Genomic DNA, 21111 nt, shown 5'->3' with positions numbered 1-21111 from the left:
TGCGTAATGACATATGTTCATCATTATACTATCATATAGAATATTTTTACTGCCCTAAAAATCCTCAGTGCTCCCTTCCTTCCCTCCATGGTAACCACTGATCTTTTTATTGTCACCATGGTTTTTGCTTTTTCTAGAATGTTATGTAGTTTGAATCATATGGTATATATTTCAGTTTCTTCATATACTTTTATGAACATATAATAGGAATTTGTCATGATGTATATCCTCATGGATTTCTTTCTAAAATAATCTTGTTGCTTACCTTATCTCTTTTCCAATGCCAGTTGATACATAAATCTTGATATGAAAAGGACTATTTTAGCTCTTTTGTTTAAAACTTCTTGTCCTATAAAACAGGTTTTCTCAATGTACATTAGCCAATACCCTCTATTTATAAAATGTTATTTGTAATTTTTCTTTTATCATACTGAAATAAAATTCATAGTTAAGGTAAGCTGCCTACAACATAATTTAAACATTTATGAATATAATTCTCTGAGTCTAACTTTAATATAAAGAGAAGTAGAAGAACACTAATTTATAATAAAATAATGAGTATTTTAATTGAAAATATTGGGGCATAAAAACACAGGAAGGTCACAGGCCAATCTGTATAAGAAGTACAGGAAAGTGAAAGAAGAAAGGTATGAATATAACTAGCATGAAAACTGTTACAATAAGTAATACATACTTTTTTGCATTATGATAAGAAAAAATGGGGCGTGACCTTCATTGAATTATTGGGAGCATACCAAGACCAACTACAAACAATAGAACCGGAATCAATAAGAAGGTATGATATTCTTGAAACTAAGCTGGGCCTTATTTATAGGTGTACTGTCACAATTGTTCCCCATATTATGCCATAGGGGAGAATAGTGACTTTTTTTTAAGAGTTTTAAAAAATATTTGTGCTTATTCATTTTTTTGCTTGGTTTGATTTTTTTCTAGTTTTATTGAGATATAATTGACATACAGCACTGTATCAGTTTAAGGTGTACAGCATAATGATTTGACTTACATACATCATGAAATGATTATCACAATAAGTTTAGTGAACATCCTTCATCTCATATAAGATACAAAAGGCAAAGAAAAAAAGGTTTTTCCCTTGTGATGAGAACTCAGGGTTTACTCTCTTAACAACTCTCATATATAAAATACAGCTGCATCTTTTTTTCCCCCCACAGCCAACATTGTTCTCAATGGTGAAAAAATGAAACTATTTCCTCTAAGATCAGGAACAAGACAAGGTTGTCCACTCTCACCAGTATTATTCAACATAGTTTTGGAAGTCTTAGCCAGAGCAATCAGAGAAGAAAAAGAAAAAAAAGGAATCCAAATCAGAAAAGAAGAAGTAAAGCTGTCACTCTTTGCAGATGACATGATACTATACATAGAGAATCCTAAAGGTGTTACCAGAAAACTACTAGAGCTAATCAACAAATTTGGTAGATTAGCAGGATACAAAATTAATGCACAGAAATCTCTTGCATTCCTATACACTAATGATGAAAAATCTGAAAGAGAAATTAAGGAAACACTCCCATTTACCATTGCAACCAAAAAAATAAAATACCTAGGAATAAACCTACCTAAGGAGACAAAAGACCTGTATGCAGAAAACTATAAGGCACTGATGAAAGAAATCAAAGATGATACAAACAGATGGAGAGATATGCCATGTTCTTGGAGTGACTTTCTTAAGATTAGCATTCCTTCTAACTTGAACTCCCACTTGGGAGGCGTACATTTAGTCACTGGTACTTGAAAGAGTATGGAGGACATGTCCTTTGATATGCAGCTGGAAATAGAGGATATATTGGAAAAATAAGAAGCAATACAAGAAGCTATCAGAAGTTACATAGTGAACATCTGGGACAGTATCAGAAATGAAAACAATAGGCAACTCAGCATACCTTTCTAATCTTTGTTTAAGTTTTGTAAACAAATTTGAAAACAATATAAAAATATAGGGTAGCGATAATGTTAAATATTTTTAAGCTGCGTTTGTTAGTGAAATTCAACAAGGTTCCTGTATTTCACCGGCGTTGCTAATTTAATAGTGCTGCTCCTATGTCTGTTAAAAGAGATCTCAAGTCTTTGATATGTATATGCAATTGTTTCATTGTTTTTCAGTAACTGCACCACAGCTCTGAAACCTTACCTATCTACATAATTTCTGTAGGATGTGGTTGTATGTGGGTGCCTAGGCAACACCATGGGCAATTTCAGCATAAACATTTCCTAAAATAATAAGTTAAAGTATGCATTAAGTAATCAGTAATGCTGGCTCTTTGACTGGGAATGTATGGAAACTTTCCCCAGTTCTGTGAAATATTCCATTCAACAACATGACTAACCTTCCATAAAGTCTTCTAATTTGACTTTGATAGAAAATATAAAGAAAGAAAGCCCCAAAATGTGAAAATAAAGGAAATTATTCATAAATCCTTATTGCAATCCCTCCCCCAAGTAGTGAAATAGTTTTTGTGTGTTTCAGAGCATAAATTTCTAAATTCTAATGAAAATATTCATAGTTCTTGTACTTAAGAATCCCCTTTATTTAGGAACATGAAGTTTATAATTTTTCAGATAGAACATTACATGACAAGGTTTAGGAAAACTTAGTTTTTTTGAACTGAGATGTAGCATTGCTAGATAAGCCCTAATATCCCTAGAATATGGGAGGCAGGGCTTGTTGGCAAAATGTGCTATATATTTTGTTGTACATGTAATATATAATGTTAAACATTATAATTATTGTTATTATTATTAGGAGTAGTAGTATTAGGAAGAGTGGAGTCATGAATGGAAATTAGTTAAGTCTTCATTAGAAGTGAAATTTGGAGAGGAATTATACTGTGGAATAAAACATTCGATAGGGTTCAAAGGATGGAGGAAAGGTCTTGACTGGGAGAGATGTTTTCCCTCAGCTTTATTGAGGTATAATGAACATATAATATTGTGTAAATTTAAGTTGTACAAGGTGTTGATTTGATTTGATAAACATATATATATTTAACACCTTTACTGGAGTATAATTGCTTTATGATGGTGTGTTAGTTTCTGATTTATAACAAAGTGAATCAGCTATACATATACATATACCCCCATATCTCCTCCCTCTTGCGTCTCCCTCCCACCCTCCCTATCCCACCCCTCTAGGTGGTCACAAAGCACCAAGCTGATCTCCCTGTGCTATGCAGCTGCTTCCCATTAGCTATTTTACATTTGGTCGTATATATAAGTCCATGCCACTTTCTTACTTCGTCCCAGCTAACCCTTCCCCCTTCCCGTGACCTCAGGTCCATTCTCTACATCTACCTCTTTATTCCTGTCCTGCCCCTAGGTTCTTCAGAACCATTTTTCTTTTTTTTTTTAGATTCCATATATATGTGTTAGCATATGGTATTTATCTTTCTTTTTCTGACTTACTTCACTCTGTATGACAGTCTCTAGGTCCACCCACCTCACTACAAATAACTCAATTTCATTTCTTTTTATGGCTGAGTAATATTCCATTGTATATATGTGCCACATCTTCTTTACCCATTCATCTGTTGATGGACACTTAGGTTGCTTCCATGTCCTGGCTATTGTAAATAGAGCTGCAATGAGCATTGTGGTACATGACTCTTTTTGAATTATGGTTTTAAACTTATATATTTTAAAACAATTATCACCATAGCAATTAGCTAACACCTTCATCATGGCACATAATTACCATTTCTTTTTATGGTGAGAACATTTAAGATCTACTCTGGGAGAGATTTCTTAAACCATCATTTACTCATGAAGCAATTCTTATCATACTTTTCCTTTGGTTGAGGATTTTTCTGGTATACATTTAATCTTCAAAAATATTTCTAAATGAATTATGCAAAATACATTGTTTTTATTGTATTATTGTAGGTAGAGTTCCAAAGCTGTTCTATTCCAGGACAAAAAGAAATTTTCAATGGATGATGTAGGTAGGGGATTTTAACCTAATTGATAAATCAGCAACTTTTTTTCAGTGCGTAATTTCCTACAGGTCTGTATAAATTGTGTGGATCTATAAAACCTTAAGATTAGGGGAGGTGGTGGGGAAGTGGCTGGCTGCAGTTGAAATAGCCCTGAAAGTTACTCCCGCCAAATTTCCACAGCTTTGTAGCTAATGAAAACACAGACTAATCTGATTGGTATAGATCCCTGTTTCCTTCCCTTTTGCTAACACATATTTTCCACAGGAGCATAATAACAGATTCATAGTTCCTTCAGGTATTATACGGAAAAACATCTATTAACTGGATTGCATGTGTAAACATACACAGGTATTGGAATGGATAATTTAGAGTAGATCATGTGTTTTCTAGTTCACTTAGGTGGAATTAATGTACATAAATTCCCTATATGTGAAGGGTCATTATACCAAAAATATTTAGAAGAGGCAGACAGAATCAGCTCCAGTTTTTCTCTCTATATATGTTGTACCTGTAGGCAACTCAATTCTGATTTAATGTCTTTTTCCTTTCTGTGTAAAGGAGCTAACCTGATACGTTATAAATTGCAGATGCCCAGCTTGCACTTTAGTTTTTTACTGAGCCACAAGAAAACTATTGTTATTAAATGATTGGCAAGTATCTTCAAGGGATTTGAAATTTTTAAACATGAAGGAAGCCTTGAGGGAAGATTTAACCAACATTTTATTAAATCTATGGAATTAGCCTGTTTAAGGTTGGCCCTTGGCAAAATTGTGAGACATTTGCTTCTAGGGAAATAACCTATTGCCTTTCCCTTCCCTTTAGACCTCCTTGCTCTCCCTCCACCCATGTCAACGAATCAATTCCCTCCTATTTTCTGGGTAGCTGCCATCATCAAAATCTGTACTCAGTTGTACACGAAGGTGTGACACACTCATAAAGCTCTAAAGTTTCTTCTTTCCAGAGTGACCCCGTGTTAATAAGTGTAGCCAAACACTTCTGGGGGCTTTTTTATGAGCTGCAGAATAAAGAAGAGTAGTTGAAACCAGAGTTTCTAAAAGACTGTCCAGGGAAACTAAGTCCTAAGAAATTTTCTTAAAGAGGACTCCATGGTCATATGTTTGGGAAAGATTATTTATCCCTTCGTTGGAAATTCAAAATTCACCTTAGGATAGAAAAGACTCTGAGAAGGTTTATGAAAAAAAATATTTAATTTTGTTTAACACAGCATTTGGCAATTGCATTTGATCATGAAAGTTAACTATCATTTGTTTCTTTCTGTATCACCTATTAATAATTATCAGAATCATCAGGTGATAGAATGTATTACTGGAAATGCTGGTTTAGCAGCTTTGTCTATGACCTCTGAACTCACACTGCTATGACATTCCTGGGATAGACTATGTACTTGTAGCCAATGATCTTTTCCACAGAAGACGGAGAGAATAAGTCTATGTTATTTACTAGAAAAAAGACTTTTCTGACATTGGGCATAATTTATACATTGAATGCATCATCTGGAGAAGCTCTAAGGACTTTAGAATAAAGGATGATTTTTAATCTCTTTGGGCTAATCTGAGGTGTGAGATATTGTATTGTGCTAATCACATGAGGCCCAATAGATGTACATGAGAGATCACAAAGTTTGTTGCGGACAGCGTTTATTTCACTGGACTGTATTCATGTTTTTAATGCTCACATAAATACTATCTTCCTCAGCATTATGTTACCACAGAACTTACCATCATCTAATAATATATTATATATTTTACTTATTTTGTTTATTGTCACTTCCCCATCCCTCAACTGGAATGTAATCTCCATGATGACAAGGAATTTTTTCTTTTTTTAAAAATTTTTAAATTTTATTTTATTTTTTATACAGCAGATTCTTATTAGTCATCAGTTTAATACACATCAGCGTATACATGTCAATCCCAATCGCCCAATTCATCACACCATGACCACCACCTCCCCGGCCGCTTTCCCCCCTTGGTGTCCATATGTTTGTTCTCTGCATCTGTGTCTCAATTTCTGCCCTGCAAACCGGTTCATCTGTACCATTTTCTAGGTTCCACATATATGCGTTAATATACAATATTTGCTTTTCTCTTTCTGACTTACTTCTGGATGACAGTCTCTAGATCCATCCACGTCTCAACAAATGACCCAATATCGTTCCTTTTTATGGCTGAGTAATATTTCATTGTATATATGTACCACATCTTCTTTCCCCATTCATCTGCCAATGGGCATTTAGGTTGCTTCCATGACCTGGCTATTATAAATAGTGCTGCAGTGAACATTGGGGTGCATGTGTCTTTTTGAATTATGGTTTTCCCTGGGTATATGCCCAGTAGTGGGATTGCTGGGTCATATGGTAATTCTATTTTTAGTTTTCTAAGGAACCTCCATACTGTTCTCCATAGTGGCTGTATCAATTTACATTCCACCAACAGTGCAAGAGAGTTCCCCTTCCTCCACACCCTCTCTAGCATTTGTTGTTTGTAGATTTTCTGATGATGCCCATACTAACTGGTGTGAGGTGATGCCACATTGCCGTTTTGATTTGCATTTGTCTAATGATTAGTGATGTTGAGCAGCTTTTCATGTGCTTCTTGGCCATCTGTATGTCTTCTTTGGAGAAATGTCCATTTAGGTCTTCTGCCCGGTTTTGGATTGGGTTGTTTGTTTTCTTAATATCGAGCTGCATGGCCTGTTTATATATTTTGGAGATTAAACCTTTGTTCATTGATTCATTTGCAAATATTTTCTCCCATTCTGAGGGTTGTGTTTTCGTCTTGTTTATGGTTTCCTTTGCTGTGCAAAAGCTTTGAAGTTTCATTAGGTCCCATTTGTTTATTTTTGGTTTTATTTCCATTACTCTAGGAGGTGGATCAAAAAATATCTTGCTGTGATTTATATCAAAGAGTGTTCTTCCTATGTTTTCCTTTAAGAGTTTTATAGTGTCCCATCTTACATTTAGCTGTCTAATCCATTTTGAGTTTATTTTTGTGTATGGCATTGGGAGTGTTCTAATTTCATTCTTTTACATGTAGCTGTCTAGTTTTCCCAGCACCACTTATTGAAGAGACTGTCTTTTCTACATTGTATATCCTTGCCTCCTTTGTCATAGATTAGTTGACCATAGGTATGTGGGTTTGACCATAGATGCGTGGATTTATCTCTGGGCTTTGTATCCTGTTCCATTGACCTATATTTCTGTTTTTGTGCCAGTACCATATTGTCTTGATTACTGTAGCTTTGTAGTGTAGTCTGAAGTCAGGGAGCCTGATTCCTCCAGCTCCATTTTTTTTCCCTCAAGATTGCTTTGGCTATTTGGGGTCTTTTGTGTCTCCATACAAATTTTAACACTTTTTGTTCTAGTTCTGTTAAAAAATCCCACTGGTAATTTGATAGGGGTTGCATTGAATCTGTTGATTATTTGGGGTAGTATAGTCATTTTCACAATATTGATTCTTCCAATCCAAGAACATGGTATATCTCTCCATCTGTTTGTATCATCTTTAATTTCTTTCATCAGTGTCTTATAGTTTTCGGCATACAGAACTTTGGTCTCCCTAGGTAGGTTTATTCCTGGGTATTTTAGTCTTTTTGTTGCAATGGTAAATGGGAGTGTTTCCTTAAGTTCTCTTTCAGATTTTTCATCATTAGTGTATAAGAATGCAAGAGATTTCTGTGCTTTAATTTTGTATCCTGCAACTTTACCAAATTCATTGGTTAGCTCTAGTAGTTTTCTGGTGGCATCTTTAGAATTCTCTATGTGTAGTATCATGTCATCTGCAAACAGTGACAGTTTTACTTCTTCTTCTCCAATTTGTATTCCTTTTGTTTCTTTTTCTTCTCTGACTGCCACGGCTAGGACTTCCAAAACTATGTTGAATAATAGTGGTGAGAGTGGACATCCTTGTCTTGTTCCTGATCTGAGAGGAAATGTATTTCAGTTTTTCACCATTGAGAATGATGTTTGCTGTGGGTTTGTTGTATATGGCCTTTATTATATTGAGAGATGTTCCCTCTATGCCCACTTTCTGGAGAGTTTTTATCATAAATGGGTGTTGCATTTTGTCAAAAGCTTTTTCTGCATCTATCGAGAAGATCATATTGTTTTCATTCTTCAATTTGTTAATATGCTGGATCACATTGATTGATTTGCGTATATTGAAGAACCCTTGCATCCCTGGGATAAACCCCCTTGAGCATGGTGTATGATCCTTTTAATGTGTTTTTGGATTCTGTTTGCTAGTATTTTGTTGAGGATTTTTGCATCTATAGTCATCAGTGATATTGGTCTGTAATTTTCTTTTTTTGTACTATCTTTGGCTTGTTTTGGTATCAGGGTGATGGTGGCCTCATAGAATGAGTTTGGGAGTGTTCCTTCCTCTGTAATTTTTTGGAAGAGTTTGAGAAGGATGGGTGTTAGCTCTTCTCTAAATGTTTGGTAGAATTCACCTATGAAGACACCTGGTCCTGGACTTTTGTTTCTTGGAAGATTTTTTTTTTTTTTTTTTGCAGTACGTGGGCCTCTCAGTGTTGTTGCCTCTCCTTTTGTGGAGCACAGGCTCCGGGTGTGCAGACTCAGTGGCCATGGCTCACGGTCCTAGCCGCTCCACGCATGTGGGATCTTCCCGGACCGGGGCACAAATCCGTGTCCCCTGCATCAGCAGGAGGACTCTCAACCACTACGCCACCCGGGAAGCCCACTTGGAAGATTTTTAATCACACTTTCAATTTCATTTCTTGTGATTGGTCTGTTCATATTTTCTCTTTCTTTCTGGTTCAGTCTTGGAAGGTTATACCTTTCTAAGAATCTGTCCATTTCTTCCAGGTTGTCCATTTTATTGGCATAGAGTTGCTTATAGTAGTCTCTTAGCGTGCTTTGTATTTCTGCAGTGTCCATTGTAACTTCTCCTTTTTCGTTTCTAATTTTATTGATTTGAGTCCTCTCCCTCTTTTTCTTGATGAATCTGGCTAAAGTTTTATGAACTTTGTTTATCTTCTCAAAAACCAGGTTTTAGTTTTATTGATCTTTGGTATTTTCTTTGTTTCTATTTCATTTATTTCTGCTCTGATCACTATGATTTCTTTCCTTCTACTAACTTTGTGTTTTGTTTGTTCTTCTTTCTCTATCTACTTCCTTCAGGTGTAAGGTTAGATTGTTTATTTGAGATTTTTCTTGTTTCTTGAGGTAAGATTATATTGCTGTAAACTTCCTTCTTAGAACTGCTTTTGCTGCATCCCATAGGTTTGGATCATCGTGTTTTCATTGTCATTTGTCTCTAGGTATTTTTTGATTTCCTCTTTTTCTTCAGTGATCTCTTGGTTATTTTGTAACATATTGTTCAGTGTCCATGTGTTTGTGTTTTTTATGTTTTTTTCCTGTAATTGATTTCTAATCTCAGGGCATTGTGGTCAGAATAGTTGCTTGATATGATTTCAGTTTTCTTAAATTTACCAGGGCTTGATTTGTGACCTAAGATGTGATCTATCCTGGAGAATGTTCTGTGTACACTTGAGAAGAAAGTGTAATCTGCTCTTTTCAGTGGAATGTCCTATAAATATCAATTAAATCTATTTGGCCTATTGTGTCAAATAGGCCAAGTAGATTTAATTGTGTCAAATTAAATTTGATTGTGTCAATATTGTGTCAAATCTATTTGGCCTATTTAAAGCTTGTGTTTCCTTATTAATTTTCTGTCTGGATGATCTGTCCATTGTTGTCAGTGAGGTGTTAAAGTCCCCCACTATTATTGTTTTCCTGTCGGTTTGCTCTTTTATTGCTGTTAGCGTTTGCCTTATGTATTGAGGTGCTCCTGTGTTGGGTGCATATATATTTATAATTGTTATATCTTCTTCTTGGATTGATCCCTTGATTATTATGTAGTGTCCTTCCTTGTCTCTTGTAACATTCTTTATTTTAAAGTCTATTTTATCTGATATGAGTATTGCTACTCCATCTTTGTTTTGATTTGCATTTCCATGGAATATCTTTTTCTATCCCCTCACTTTCAGTCTTTATGTGTCCCTATGTCTGAAGTGGGTCTCTTGTAGACAGCATATAGATGGGTCTTGTTTTTGTATCCATTCAGCAAGTCTGTGTCTTTTGGTTGGAGCATTTAATCCATTCACGTTTAAGGTAGTTATCAATATATATGTTCCTATTACCATTTTCTTAATTGTTTTGCATTTGTTTTTGTATTTCCTGCCTAGAGAAGTTCCTTTAGCATCTGTGTTTCCTGACTAGAGAAGTGTTTCCTGCCTAGAGAAGTTCCTTTAGCATCTGTTGTAGAGCTGGTTTGGTGGTGCTGAATTATGTTAGCTTTTGCTTGTCTGTAGAGCTTTTTATTTCTCTGTCGAATCTGAATGAGATCCTTGCCAGGTAGAATAATCTTGGTTGTAGGTTGTTCCCTTTCATCCCTTTAAATATATGAAGCCACTCCCTCCTGGCTTGTAGAGTTTCTGCTGAGAAAGCAGCTGTTAACCTTATGGGAGTTCCCTCGTATGTTATTTGTCGTTTTGCCCTTGTTGCTTTCAATAAATTTTCTTTGTCTTTAATTTTTGTCAATGTGTTAATGTGTGTCTCGGCATGTTTTTCCTTGGGTTTATCCTGCCTGGACTCTCTGTGATTCCTGGACTTGGGTGGCTATTTCCTTTCCCATGTTAGGGAAGTTTTCAACTATAATCTCTTCAAATATTTTCTCCGGTCCTTTCTCTCTCTCTTCTCCTCTGGGACCCCTATAATGAGAATGTTGTTGCATTTAATGTTGTCCCAGAAGTCTCTTAGGCTGTCTTCATTTCTTTTCATTCTTTTTTCTTTATTCTGTTCCACAGCGGTGAATTCCACCATTCTGCCTTCCAGGTCAGTTATCCGTTCTTCTGTCTCAGTTATTCTGCTATTGATTCCTTCTAGTGTAGTTTTCATTTCAGTTATTGTATTGTTCATTTCTGTTTGTTTGTTCTTTAATTCTTCCAGATCTTTGTTAAACATTGCTTGCATCTTCTTGCACTTTGCCTCCATTCTTTTTCCGAGCTCCTCAATCATCTTCACTAACATTATTCTGAATTCTTTTTCTGGACGGTTGCCTATCTCCACTTCATTTAGTTGATTTCCTGGGGTTTTATCTTGTTCCTTCATCTGGTACATAGCCCTCTCTGCCTTTTCATCTTGTCTATCTTTCTGTGAATGTGTTTTTTCTTCCACAGGCTGCAGGATTGTAGTTCTTCTTCCTTCTGCTGTCTTCTCTCTGGTGGATGAGACTATCTAAGAGGCTTGTGCAAGCTTCCTGATGGGAGGGACTGGTGGTGGGTAGAGCTGCTTGTTGCTCTGGTGGGCAGAGCTCAGTAAAACTTTAACCCTCTTGTCTGCTGATGGGTGGGGTTGAGTTCCCTCCCTGTTGGGTGTTTGGCCTGAGGCAACCCAACACTGGAGCCTACCTGGGCTCTTTGGTGGGGCTAATGGCGGACTCTGGGAAGGCTCACGCCAAGGAATACTTCCCAGAATTTCTGCTGCCATTTTCCTTTTCCTCACGATGAGCCACAGCCACTCCCTGCCACTGCATGGACCCTCCAGCACTAGCAGGTAGGTTTGGTTCAGTCTCCTATGGGGTCACTGCTCCTTCCCATGAGTCCTGATGCATACACTACTTTCTGTGTGCCCTCCAAGAGTGAAGTCTCTGTTTCCCCCAGTCCTGTCGAAGTCCTGTAATCAAATCACACTAGCCTTCAAAGTCCGATTCTCTAGGATTTCCTCCTCCTGCTGCCAGAATCCCAGGTTGGGAAGCCTGACATGGGACTCAGGATCTTCACTCTAGTGGGTGGACTTCTGTGGTGTAAGTGTTCTCCAGTTTGTGAGTCACCCACCCAGCATTTATGGGATTTGAGTTTATTGTGATTGCACCCCTCTTACCGTCTCATTGTGGTTCTCCTTTGTCTTTGGATGTGGGGTATCTTTTTTTGGTGAGTTCCAGTGTCTTCCTTTCGATGATTGTTTAGCAGTTAGTTTTGATTCTGGTGCTCTCGGAAGAGGGAGTGAGAGCACATCCTTCTACTCCACCATCTTAAACCAATCTCCATAGTATAGATTTTAAAAATACATATATTCAAAATCCTCTTGATCTTGAAAAATATAACAGATGATTGAACGTACCTTTGCTAGTTGACTTTGGAAATGAAGGAGTTAACTTTTAGCATTGTTTCTAGCTCTAGGGTAAGTGTAGGAGTATATGAAAAATTCAGTCATAATTCTAGCTCGTAGTTCCAGCTCTGTATAATCTCAAATAATGAGGTATCTCCTGGGGCCTATTCAGATCATGTTTGTGGTACCAACTGTCATTTCTCTTGCCTATGAGATGGGCCCTGTATGGATGATGACAGACATCAGTTTTTAATAATGCAATGGATGTTGAATTCTCCTGACCAGATGCAGGAGATGTCAAACCTCTTAGGGTGCCTTTTTATACCCACTGGCACATAATTTGTAATATACTAATAAATTGGTATATAATTTATAATATATTATGAATTTACTACAGATTTTTTTTCTATCTGGATAAACCTGTTTATACATCTCGAGTTCGACTGAAATTATTTATGTTTGACACTATATTTAGATTAAACATGTGGTGCCCTTTTAATCTCAATAAGGAGGATTCTAGGAATATATATTTCTGGTGACCTCTAAAAATATTAAGCCCCTGTCTATGACCAATGGCAGCATTTGTGTTTGGGGAGGTGAGTTCTACCATTCTCCTGAGGATTGAATTCAGTAACATTTTAGCTTACTACTTTGTATTCAAGAATTAAAGAGGAGAAGAGAAGGATTGAAAGTCTTATGCGTGCTCTTCAACATCAATAGCTTTTGGTTCCATCTACTATAGCTCTCTAGTTGTATAAACATGTGATATCAATTATAGTTAATCAGTGTTAGTTAATCTATGATTAATTATAGTATTCTTAGTGATTTAAAATGACACGTCAGAATATGACACAAAAATATGAATCTCTCACTATTATTATACTTTACAAAGAATGGGCCAGACTAATTCTGTAAAAGGAAAATGCCTTTGCCTAAAAGAGATGTTTTCATCAATTGGGGGCATGTTAACACGAAATTTGACACAATCAGCATCTTGATGTAGTGGAAAGAACATTAGACTCCCAATTAGGAATCCCGGGTTTTACCCCCTGCTCTGTCATTAACTATGTGTTTGCCCATTGACAAACTCCAGTCCTCTGTTTATATTTCTTTCTTTCTTATGCCTCTCTATCTTTAGTGTCTTATGATTATGAATCATATTGATTGAATGAAACAGAAACATATGTCAAAATTTGGCTTATGTCCACATGTGGATAATCTGTTAAAATTGCTTCAGGTTTTTAAGTACAAAAAGATGAATAAGGAATTTTACTTTTTCTTTTAATGCCAGAGAACCCTCATAGAGTAGCTGTTCAACTGCTGTGGTAGAGAATGTTGTAAATTTTGTCTCACCAACAGCTCGACTCTCTTGATATGTGTTTTATTTTTGCTGTTCAGGGGTCTTTTGAAGTTTCTTGGAAAGATCTTTGGTGTTCTATGGAGAGACAAGCCAGGACAAGCAAAGTTAGTGAGAGGAATGTGGAGTACGTGCTTCAGGCTGCTTGTCATTCTTTGCAAAAGACTCTTGAAACTTTATTTAGCTGCTGGGAAGTGGGGCCCGGAGATCATCTGTTCACTGAAACGTTAAGTCCAGAGTAAAGAATTACTGTCATTTTAGCTAGTACCTCATTTTGTATTCTTTAAAATATAAACTGTTCTTTTCTTAAGCGCTTTTACAATCATTTTTATGACTATGATCTGTGTTGGAAAACACTGGGGAAAATAATAGTAATCTGAATTCCAGGTCTTTGGGCACAGTTGTAAACCTATAGGTGTTTTCTGTTTGATATGTGCTTTTTTAATTTTTTTTTTTTTTTACTTAATTGGAAAGCAGATCAGGAGCAAATAATGTGTCAAAAAACATGTGCAGTACATGACATATGAGGCAGAAATGGGTAAGGCTAGGGATAGGTTTGTTTGATGTGCAAAAATCCATTTTAACATTACATAAAAAAAAAAACACAACTCTTTGATGTAGGATATTGGAAGTCTCACTAAATGTTTTTCTGTTGAAATAGATAAGACAACAGGCTCTGGACTCTAGTTATTGGATTGTTCTCTGTGCGGGTATAAGCGTGTCCTTTTTCTTCTGAAACTTTTAGACAATACTTTCCAGATCTGGCCTTTATTCATTTTAGACACTGGAAATACTAAGTGTCTAGTTTATACCCTGACCTGTGAGCACAGTCTTGGTGAAGAAAAGTGAAATACTGACTAAAGGTGTCTTGAAGGATCTCACAATGTACTTGGGGAGCAGTATTGACACAGCTTAAGCAAAACTTGAACTCTACAAGATAGTGTTAAATTGTGGACCAAAGGAATTCTGGAATATGGGAATTCAATTAGGTCTCTACTGAGTTTTCCTTTTATTGATTTATCTCCATTGTTGATATACAATATAGGTAAAATTTTCAAATAATTGAAATTTACCTTCTTGATATTATAATTTAAATTATTTTGATAGTTTTTATAAAACATGTAACATAATCTCTTCCTAAATAAAAATCTTCCCCTGGTAAGTCAAGGTAACCATTACGGACATAGATACTTTGAGCTAGAAAAAAATTTAGAGATGATCTAGTCTAATATCTTTATTAGACAGCTGTGAAAACTGAATTTCAGAGAATTTCCCAAGGGAGAAAAGGAACTAGAAATTAAACTTTGCTGACTCTCGGGATTTTACTATGGTATGTCTTCCAGGGTCTCTGATGTGTTGAAGGCTATTTCTTTTCCCATGGTAAATGATCCTAGACTGTTATGCTTTTATGGTTGTTGTCTTTGTTATTTATGGTTTTTATTACATTTTTCTCTGCTGTCAACCCAACAACAGTAACTTTCTAGGACTGTGAATGTGCCTGATTTGGACTGAGAAATGGGTTCTAATTAATTATCTCCAAAATAAAGCCAATAAGTGCTATGATCAAAGTGGATAAATTTGATTCCATGGATTTTGGAAGATTTTGGCACTTGGGTCCCCGTTTTCTGCTTCACTCTAAGTTCTGTGTTCATCCCGGGTTACTTTATCATCCACACAGATGATGGATTCAAACCCTGGATTCCCACTTCCTATAGTTCATGCTCCATCCCCTTGACCACTCTCTTGACAATTGTCCCCAACTCCCTAAACCCATTTTCCTTTCTTTGTCGTGATAAGCAACTCTCAGTTAATCCAGCTGTCTCCTTTAAGTCTCCACCAGAAAGTTTTTGGAAAGTTGGATAGCTCTTTCCAATGGGTACTGCCTTAAATTCAAAGTCTCCAAACTCATTTGGTTTTTTTTTTGTTTTTTTTTTTTTGTGGTACGCGGTCCTCTCACTGCTGTGGCCTCTCCCACCGCGGAGCAACAGGCTCCGGACGCGCAGGCTCAGTGGCCATGGCTCACGGACACAGCCGCTCCGCGGCATGTGGGATCTTCCCGGACCGGGGCACGAACCCGTGTCCCCTGCATCGGCAGGCGGACTCTCAACCACTGCGCCACCAGGGAAGCCCTCATTTGTTATTTTAATACTATGCAGAATTCCTTCTATATTTTCCTAGACAATTTTTAACTTACTCTTCAAGGCTTTCAAAATCCTCCCCCTTTCCAAACATGTTCTTCTCTTACTTTTACCCTCACTTTCAATGGGTGGTTGTAATCCACAGAAGAAAAGATGTCAGGTGAGGGCATCCTTAACTTTCTACCACCAACCCTAAAATATATCAGTATTTGAACACGTTTGTTCCCTTTCCCCCTTTGGTTAGTGTTTGTGTTGTAAGATTAGGATCTAATTTTATTTTAATTTCCCACATATAATAATGTATTAATTTATTTTAATTTCCCACATATAATAATATAATTATTATTTACTTTAAAATAAATAATGTATTCATTAAATATGAATAAGTAATTATAAGGAACCAGTACCATGTATTAAGTCATTTTCCTCATACTTTTAGAAAATGTCATTTCAATAATTTTTCCTTTTATGGCAGGTCTGTTTATAAGTTCTTTATCTGGCTAATTAGTCTATTTTTCTCTCACCCTATTAATTATCACATAGTTTAATTACTACACCTTTTTTTTTTTTCTTTGTAAGTCTTGATATCTGGAAGGGTAAGAGCTCCCATACTGTTCCTTTTTGCACAATGGTCTTATCATTATCAGGGTTAGAACAATGTTGTCAGGTTACATGAAAATAACTTTTAGGGATTTTGATTGGAATAGCACTGAATATAAACTCAATAATATATAGTTTATATATTAACTAGAGAGAGAGTTGAAATCTTTATAACACTAATTTTTAAAAAAATTTTAATCCATTGATTTAATGATATTTTATTTGAGTACTTCTCCAAACTAAAAGGTCAGGTCAGGTCAGCTCCCAAACTGATATGAGAATAATAATATTAAAACAAAGCATAGAAAATTAGGTAAAATAATCAAAAACTACACTTGTGATGTGGAAAATAGTAATAAGTAACATGTCAGAATGCCTGCATGGTGGTGTCCTGAATATCACCGAAGGAGTATTTGTTAAGATAATACCTGATACATTCTTTTTTTCCCCTTAAACTAATGACACATGTTGTTGTGGCAAAGACAATTAACTAAAACTGTCCCTGAAATTCCCTTTCATAACACCAGATGGAGCTTCCAATTATGAATTGGTTCTAAATAAAGAGTTCTTCGGAAATGCTATAGAATAATAGCACTAAAGGAAAATTGTAGATGATCTAGCCACTACCCTCCTCCCACCCCAACATTTAACAAATGAAGTTCTAAAAAGTTAAATGGCAAGTGACATTACCAATGTCCTCCAGGTTTTTTTTTTTCTTTTTAACATCTTTATTGAAGTGTAATTGCTTTACAATGATGTATTAGTTTCTGCTTTATAACAAAGTGAATCAGCTATACATATGCATATATCCCCATATCTCCTCCCCCTTGCACCTCCCTCCCACCCTCCCTATTCCACCCCTTTAAGTGGTCACAAAGCACCAAGCTGATCTCCCTGTGCTATGCGGCTGCTTCCCACTAGCTATCTATTTTACATTTGGTAGTGTATATATGTCCATGCAACTCTCTCACTTCCTCTCAGCTTACCCTTCCCCATCCCCGTGTCCTCAAGTCCATTCTCTGCGTCTTTATTCCTGTCCTGCCCCTAGGCTCTTCAGAACCTTTTTTTTTTTTTTTTTTTAAGATTCCATATATAGGTTTTAGCATACGGTATTTGTTTTTCTCTTTCTGACTTAATTCACTCTGTATGACAGACTCTAAGCCCATCTACCTCACTACAAATAAGTCAATTTCGTTTCTTTTTATGGCTGAGTAATATTCCATTGTATATATGTGCCACATCTTCTTTATCCATTCATCTGTCAGTGGACACATAGGTTGCTTCCATATACTGGCTGTTGTAAATAGAGCTGCAATGAACATTGTGGTACAAGACTCTTTTTGAAATATGGTTTTCTCAGGGTATATGCCCAGTAGTGGGATTGCTGGATTGTATGGTAGTTCTATTTTTAGTTTTTTAAGGAACCTCCATACTGTTCTCCATAGTGGCTGTATCAATTTACATTCCCACCAACAGTGCAAGAGGGTTCCCTTTTCTCCACACCCTCTCCAGCATTTATCCTTTGTAGATTTTTTGATTATGGCCATTCTGATTGGTGTGAGGTGATACCTCATTGTAGTTTTGATTTGCATTTCTCTAATGATTAGTAATCTTGAGCATTGTTTCATGTGTTTGCTGGCAACCTGTATATCTTCTTTGGAGAAATGTCTATTTAGATTTTTTGCCCATTTTTGGATTGGGTTGTTTGTTTTATTGATATTGAGTTGCAGGAGATGCTTGTAAATTTTGGAGTTTAATCCTTTGTCAGTTGCTTCATTTGCAAATATTTTCTCCCATTCTGAGGGTTGTCTTTTCGTCTTGTTTATGGTTTCCTTTGCTGTGCAAAAGCTTTGAAGTTTCATTAGGTCCCATTTGTTTATTTTTGTTATTATTTCCATTTCTCTAGGAGGTGGGTCAAAAAGGATCTTGCTGTGATTTATGTCATAGAGTGTTCTTCCTATGTTTTCCTCTAACAGTTTTATAGTGTCTGGCCTTACATTTACATCTTTAATCCATTTTGAGTTTACTTTTGTGTATGGTGTTAGGGAGTGTTCTAATTTCATTCTTCTACATGTAGCTTTCCAGTTTTCCCAGCACCAGTTATTGAAGAGGCTGTCTTTTCTCCATTGTATATCCTTGCCTCCTTTATCAAATATAAGGTGACCATAGGTGCGTGGGTTTATCTCAGGGCTTTCTATCCTGTTCCATTGATCTATATTTCTGATTTTGTGTCAGTCCCATACTGTCTTGATTACTGTAGCTTTGTAGTATAGTCTGAAGTCAGGGAGCCTGATTCCTCCAGCTGCGTTTATCTTTCTCAATATTGCTTTGGCTATTCGGGATCTTTTGTGTTTCCATACAAATTGTGAACTGTATTGTTCTACTTCTGTGAAAAATGCCATTGGTAGTTTGATAGGGATTGCAGTGAATCTGTAGATTGCTTTGGGTAGTATAGTCATTTTCACAATGTTGATTCTTCCAGTCCAAGAACATGGTATATCGCTCCATCTGTTTGTATCACCTTTAATTTCTTTCATCAATGTCTTATACTTTTCTACATGCAGCTCTTTTGTCTCCTTAGGTAGGTTTATTCTTTGGTATTTTATTCTTTTTGTTGCAATGGTAAATGGGAATGTTTCCTTAAATTCTATTTCAGATGTTTATCATTAGTGTATAGGAATGCAAGAGATTTCTGTGCATTAATTTTGCATCCTGCTACTTTACCAAATTCATTGATTAGCTCTAGTAGTTTTCTGGTAGCATGTTTAGGATTCTCTATGTATAGTATAATATCATCTGCAAACAGTGACAGCTTTACTTCTTCCTTTATGATTTGGATTCCTTTTATTTCTTTTTCTTCTCTGATTGCTGTGGCTAAAACTTCCAAAACTATGTTAAATAATACTGGTGAGAGTGGACAACCTTGTCTTGTTCCTGATTTTAGTGGAAATGCTTTCCGTTTTTCACCATTGAGAATGATGTTGGCTGTGGGTTTGTCGTATATGGCCTTTATTATGTTGAGGTAAGTTCCCTCTATGCCTACTTTCTGGAGCATTTTTATCATAAATGGGTGTTGAATTTTGTCGAAAGTTTTCTCTGCATCGATTGAGATGATCATATGGTTTTTCTCCTTCAGTTTCTTAATATGGTTTATCACATTGATTGATTTGCATATATCAAATAATCCTTGCATTCCTGGGATAAACCCCACTTGATCATGGTGTATGATCCTTTTAATGTGTTGTTGGATTCTGTTTGCTAGTATTTTTTGAGAATTTTTGCGTCTATGTTCAACAGTGATATTGGAATTTAGTTTTCTTTTTTTGTGACATCTTTTTCTGGTTTTAGCATCAGGGTGATGGTGGCATTGTAAAATGAATTTGGGAGTGTTCCTCCCTCTGCTATATTTTGGAAGAGTTTGAGAAGGCTAGGTGTTAGCTCTTCTCTAAATGCTTGATAGAATTCCCCTGTGAAGCCATCTGGTCCTGGGCTTTTGTTTGTTGGAAGATTTTTAATCACAGTCTCAATTTCAGTGCTTGTGTTTCATCTGTTTATATTTTCTATTTGTTCCTGGTTCAGTCTCAGAAGGTTGTGCTTTCCTAAGAATTTGTCCATATCTTCCAGGTTGTCCACTGTATTGGCATATAGTTGCTTGTAGTAATCTCTCATGATCCTCTGTATTTCTGCAGTGTCAGTTGTTACTTCTCCTTTTTCATTTCTAATTCTATTGATCTGTTTTTTTATTTTTTTTACATCTTTATTGGAGTATAATTGCTTTACAATGGTGTGTTAGTTTCTGCTTTATGACAAAGTGAATCAGTTATACATATACATATGTTCCCATATCTCTTCCCTCTTGCATCTCCCTCCCTCCCACCCTCCCTATCCCACCCCTCCAGGGAGTCACAAAGCACCAAGCTGATCTCCCTGTGCTATGTGGCTGCTTCCCACTAGCTGTCTACCTTACGTTTCGTAGTGAATATATGTCCATGCCTCTCTCTCGCTTTGTCACAGCTTACCCTTCCCCCTTCCCATATCCTCAAGTCCATTCTCTAGTAGGTCTGTGTCTTTATTCCTGTCTTACCCCTAGGTTCTTCATGACATTTTTTTTCTTAACTTCCATATGTATGTGTTTGTTAGCATACAGTATTTGTCTTTCTCTTTCTGACTTACTTCACTCTGTATGACAGACTCTAGGTCTGTCCACCTCATTACAAATAGCTCAATTTCGTTTCTTTTTATGGCTGAGTAATATTCCATTGTATATATATGCAACATCTTCGTTATCCATTCATCTGATGATGGACACTTAGGTTGTTTCCATCTCCGGGCTATTGTAAATAGAGCTGCAATGAACATTTTGGTACATGACTCTTTTTGAATTATGGTTTTCTCAGGGTATATGTCCAGTAGTGGGATTGCTGGGTCATATGGTAGTTCTATTTGTAGTTTTTTAAGGAACCTCCATACTGTTCTCCACAGTGGCTGTATCAATTCACATTCCCACCAACAGTGCAAGAGGGTTCCCTCTTCTCCACACCCTCTCCAGCATTTATCGTTTGTAGATTTTTTGATGATGGCCATTCTGACTGGTGTGAGATGATATCTCACTGTAGTTTTGATTTGCATTTCTCTAATGATTAATGATATTGAGCATTCTTTCATGTGTTTGTTGGCAGTCTGTATATCTGAATCTTCTCCCGTTTTTTTTTTTTTTGATGAATCTGGCTAATGGTTTATCAATTTTGTTTATCTTCTCAAAGAACCAGCCTTTAGTTTTATTGATCTTTGCTATTGTTTTCTTCATTTCTTTTTCATTTATTTCTGATCTGATTTTATGATTTCCTTCCTTCTGCTAACTTTGAGGGTTTTTTGTTCTTCTTTCTCTAATTA

At 36.2% G+C, this 21111-nt stretch overlaps 1 long non-coding RNA gene across 3 annotated transcripts in view; it reads left to right on the top strand.

The window, feature by feature from the left end:
* Positions 1-21111, top strand: part of LOC111175257 (uncharacterized) — a 323793-nt gene that overhangs the window by 226242 nt on the left and 76440 nt on the right. For 2 of the 3 annotated variants that reach the window (XR_016388717.1, XR_016388719.1), the window contains exon 5: positions 1-21111. This exon is cut by the window's left edge and continues 16568 nt beyond it; it is cut by the window's right edge and continues 63040 nt beyond it. The exons of the other annotated variant lie outside the window; for it this stretch is intronic. This is a non-coding gene — a long non-coding RNA (uncharacterized LOC111175257). 3 annotated transcript variants of the gene reach the window in all.

This window comes from Delphinapterus leucas, chromosome 18 (assembly GCF_059928025.1).
Source record: "Delphinapterus leucas isolate spDelLeu-1000000601 "Yukka" chromosome 18, BTC_Dleu_Yukka2, whole genome shotgun sequence".
Lineage (NCBI taxonomy): Eukaryota > Metazoa > Chordata > Mammalia > Artiodactyla > Monodontidae > Delphinapterus > Delphinapterus leucas.
This window is presented reverse-complemented; position numbering and strand designations above follow the sequence as displayed.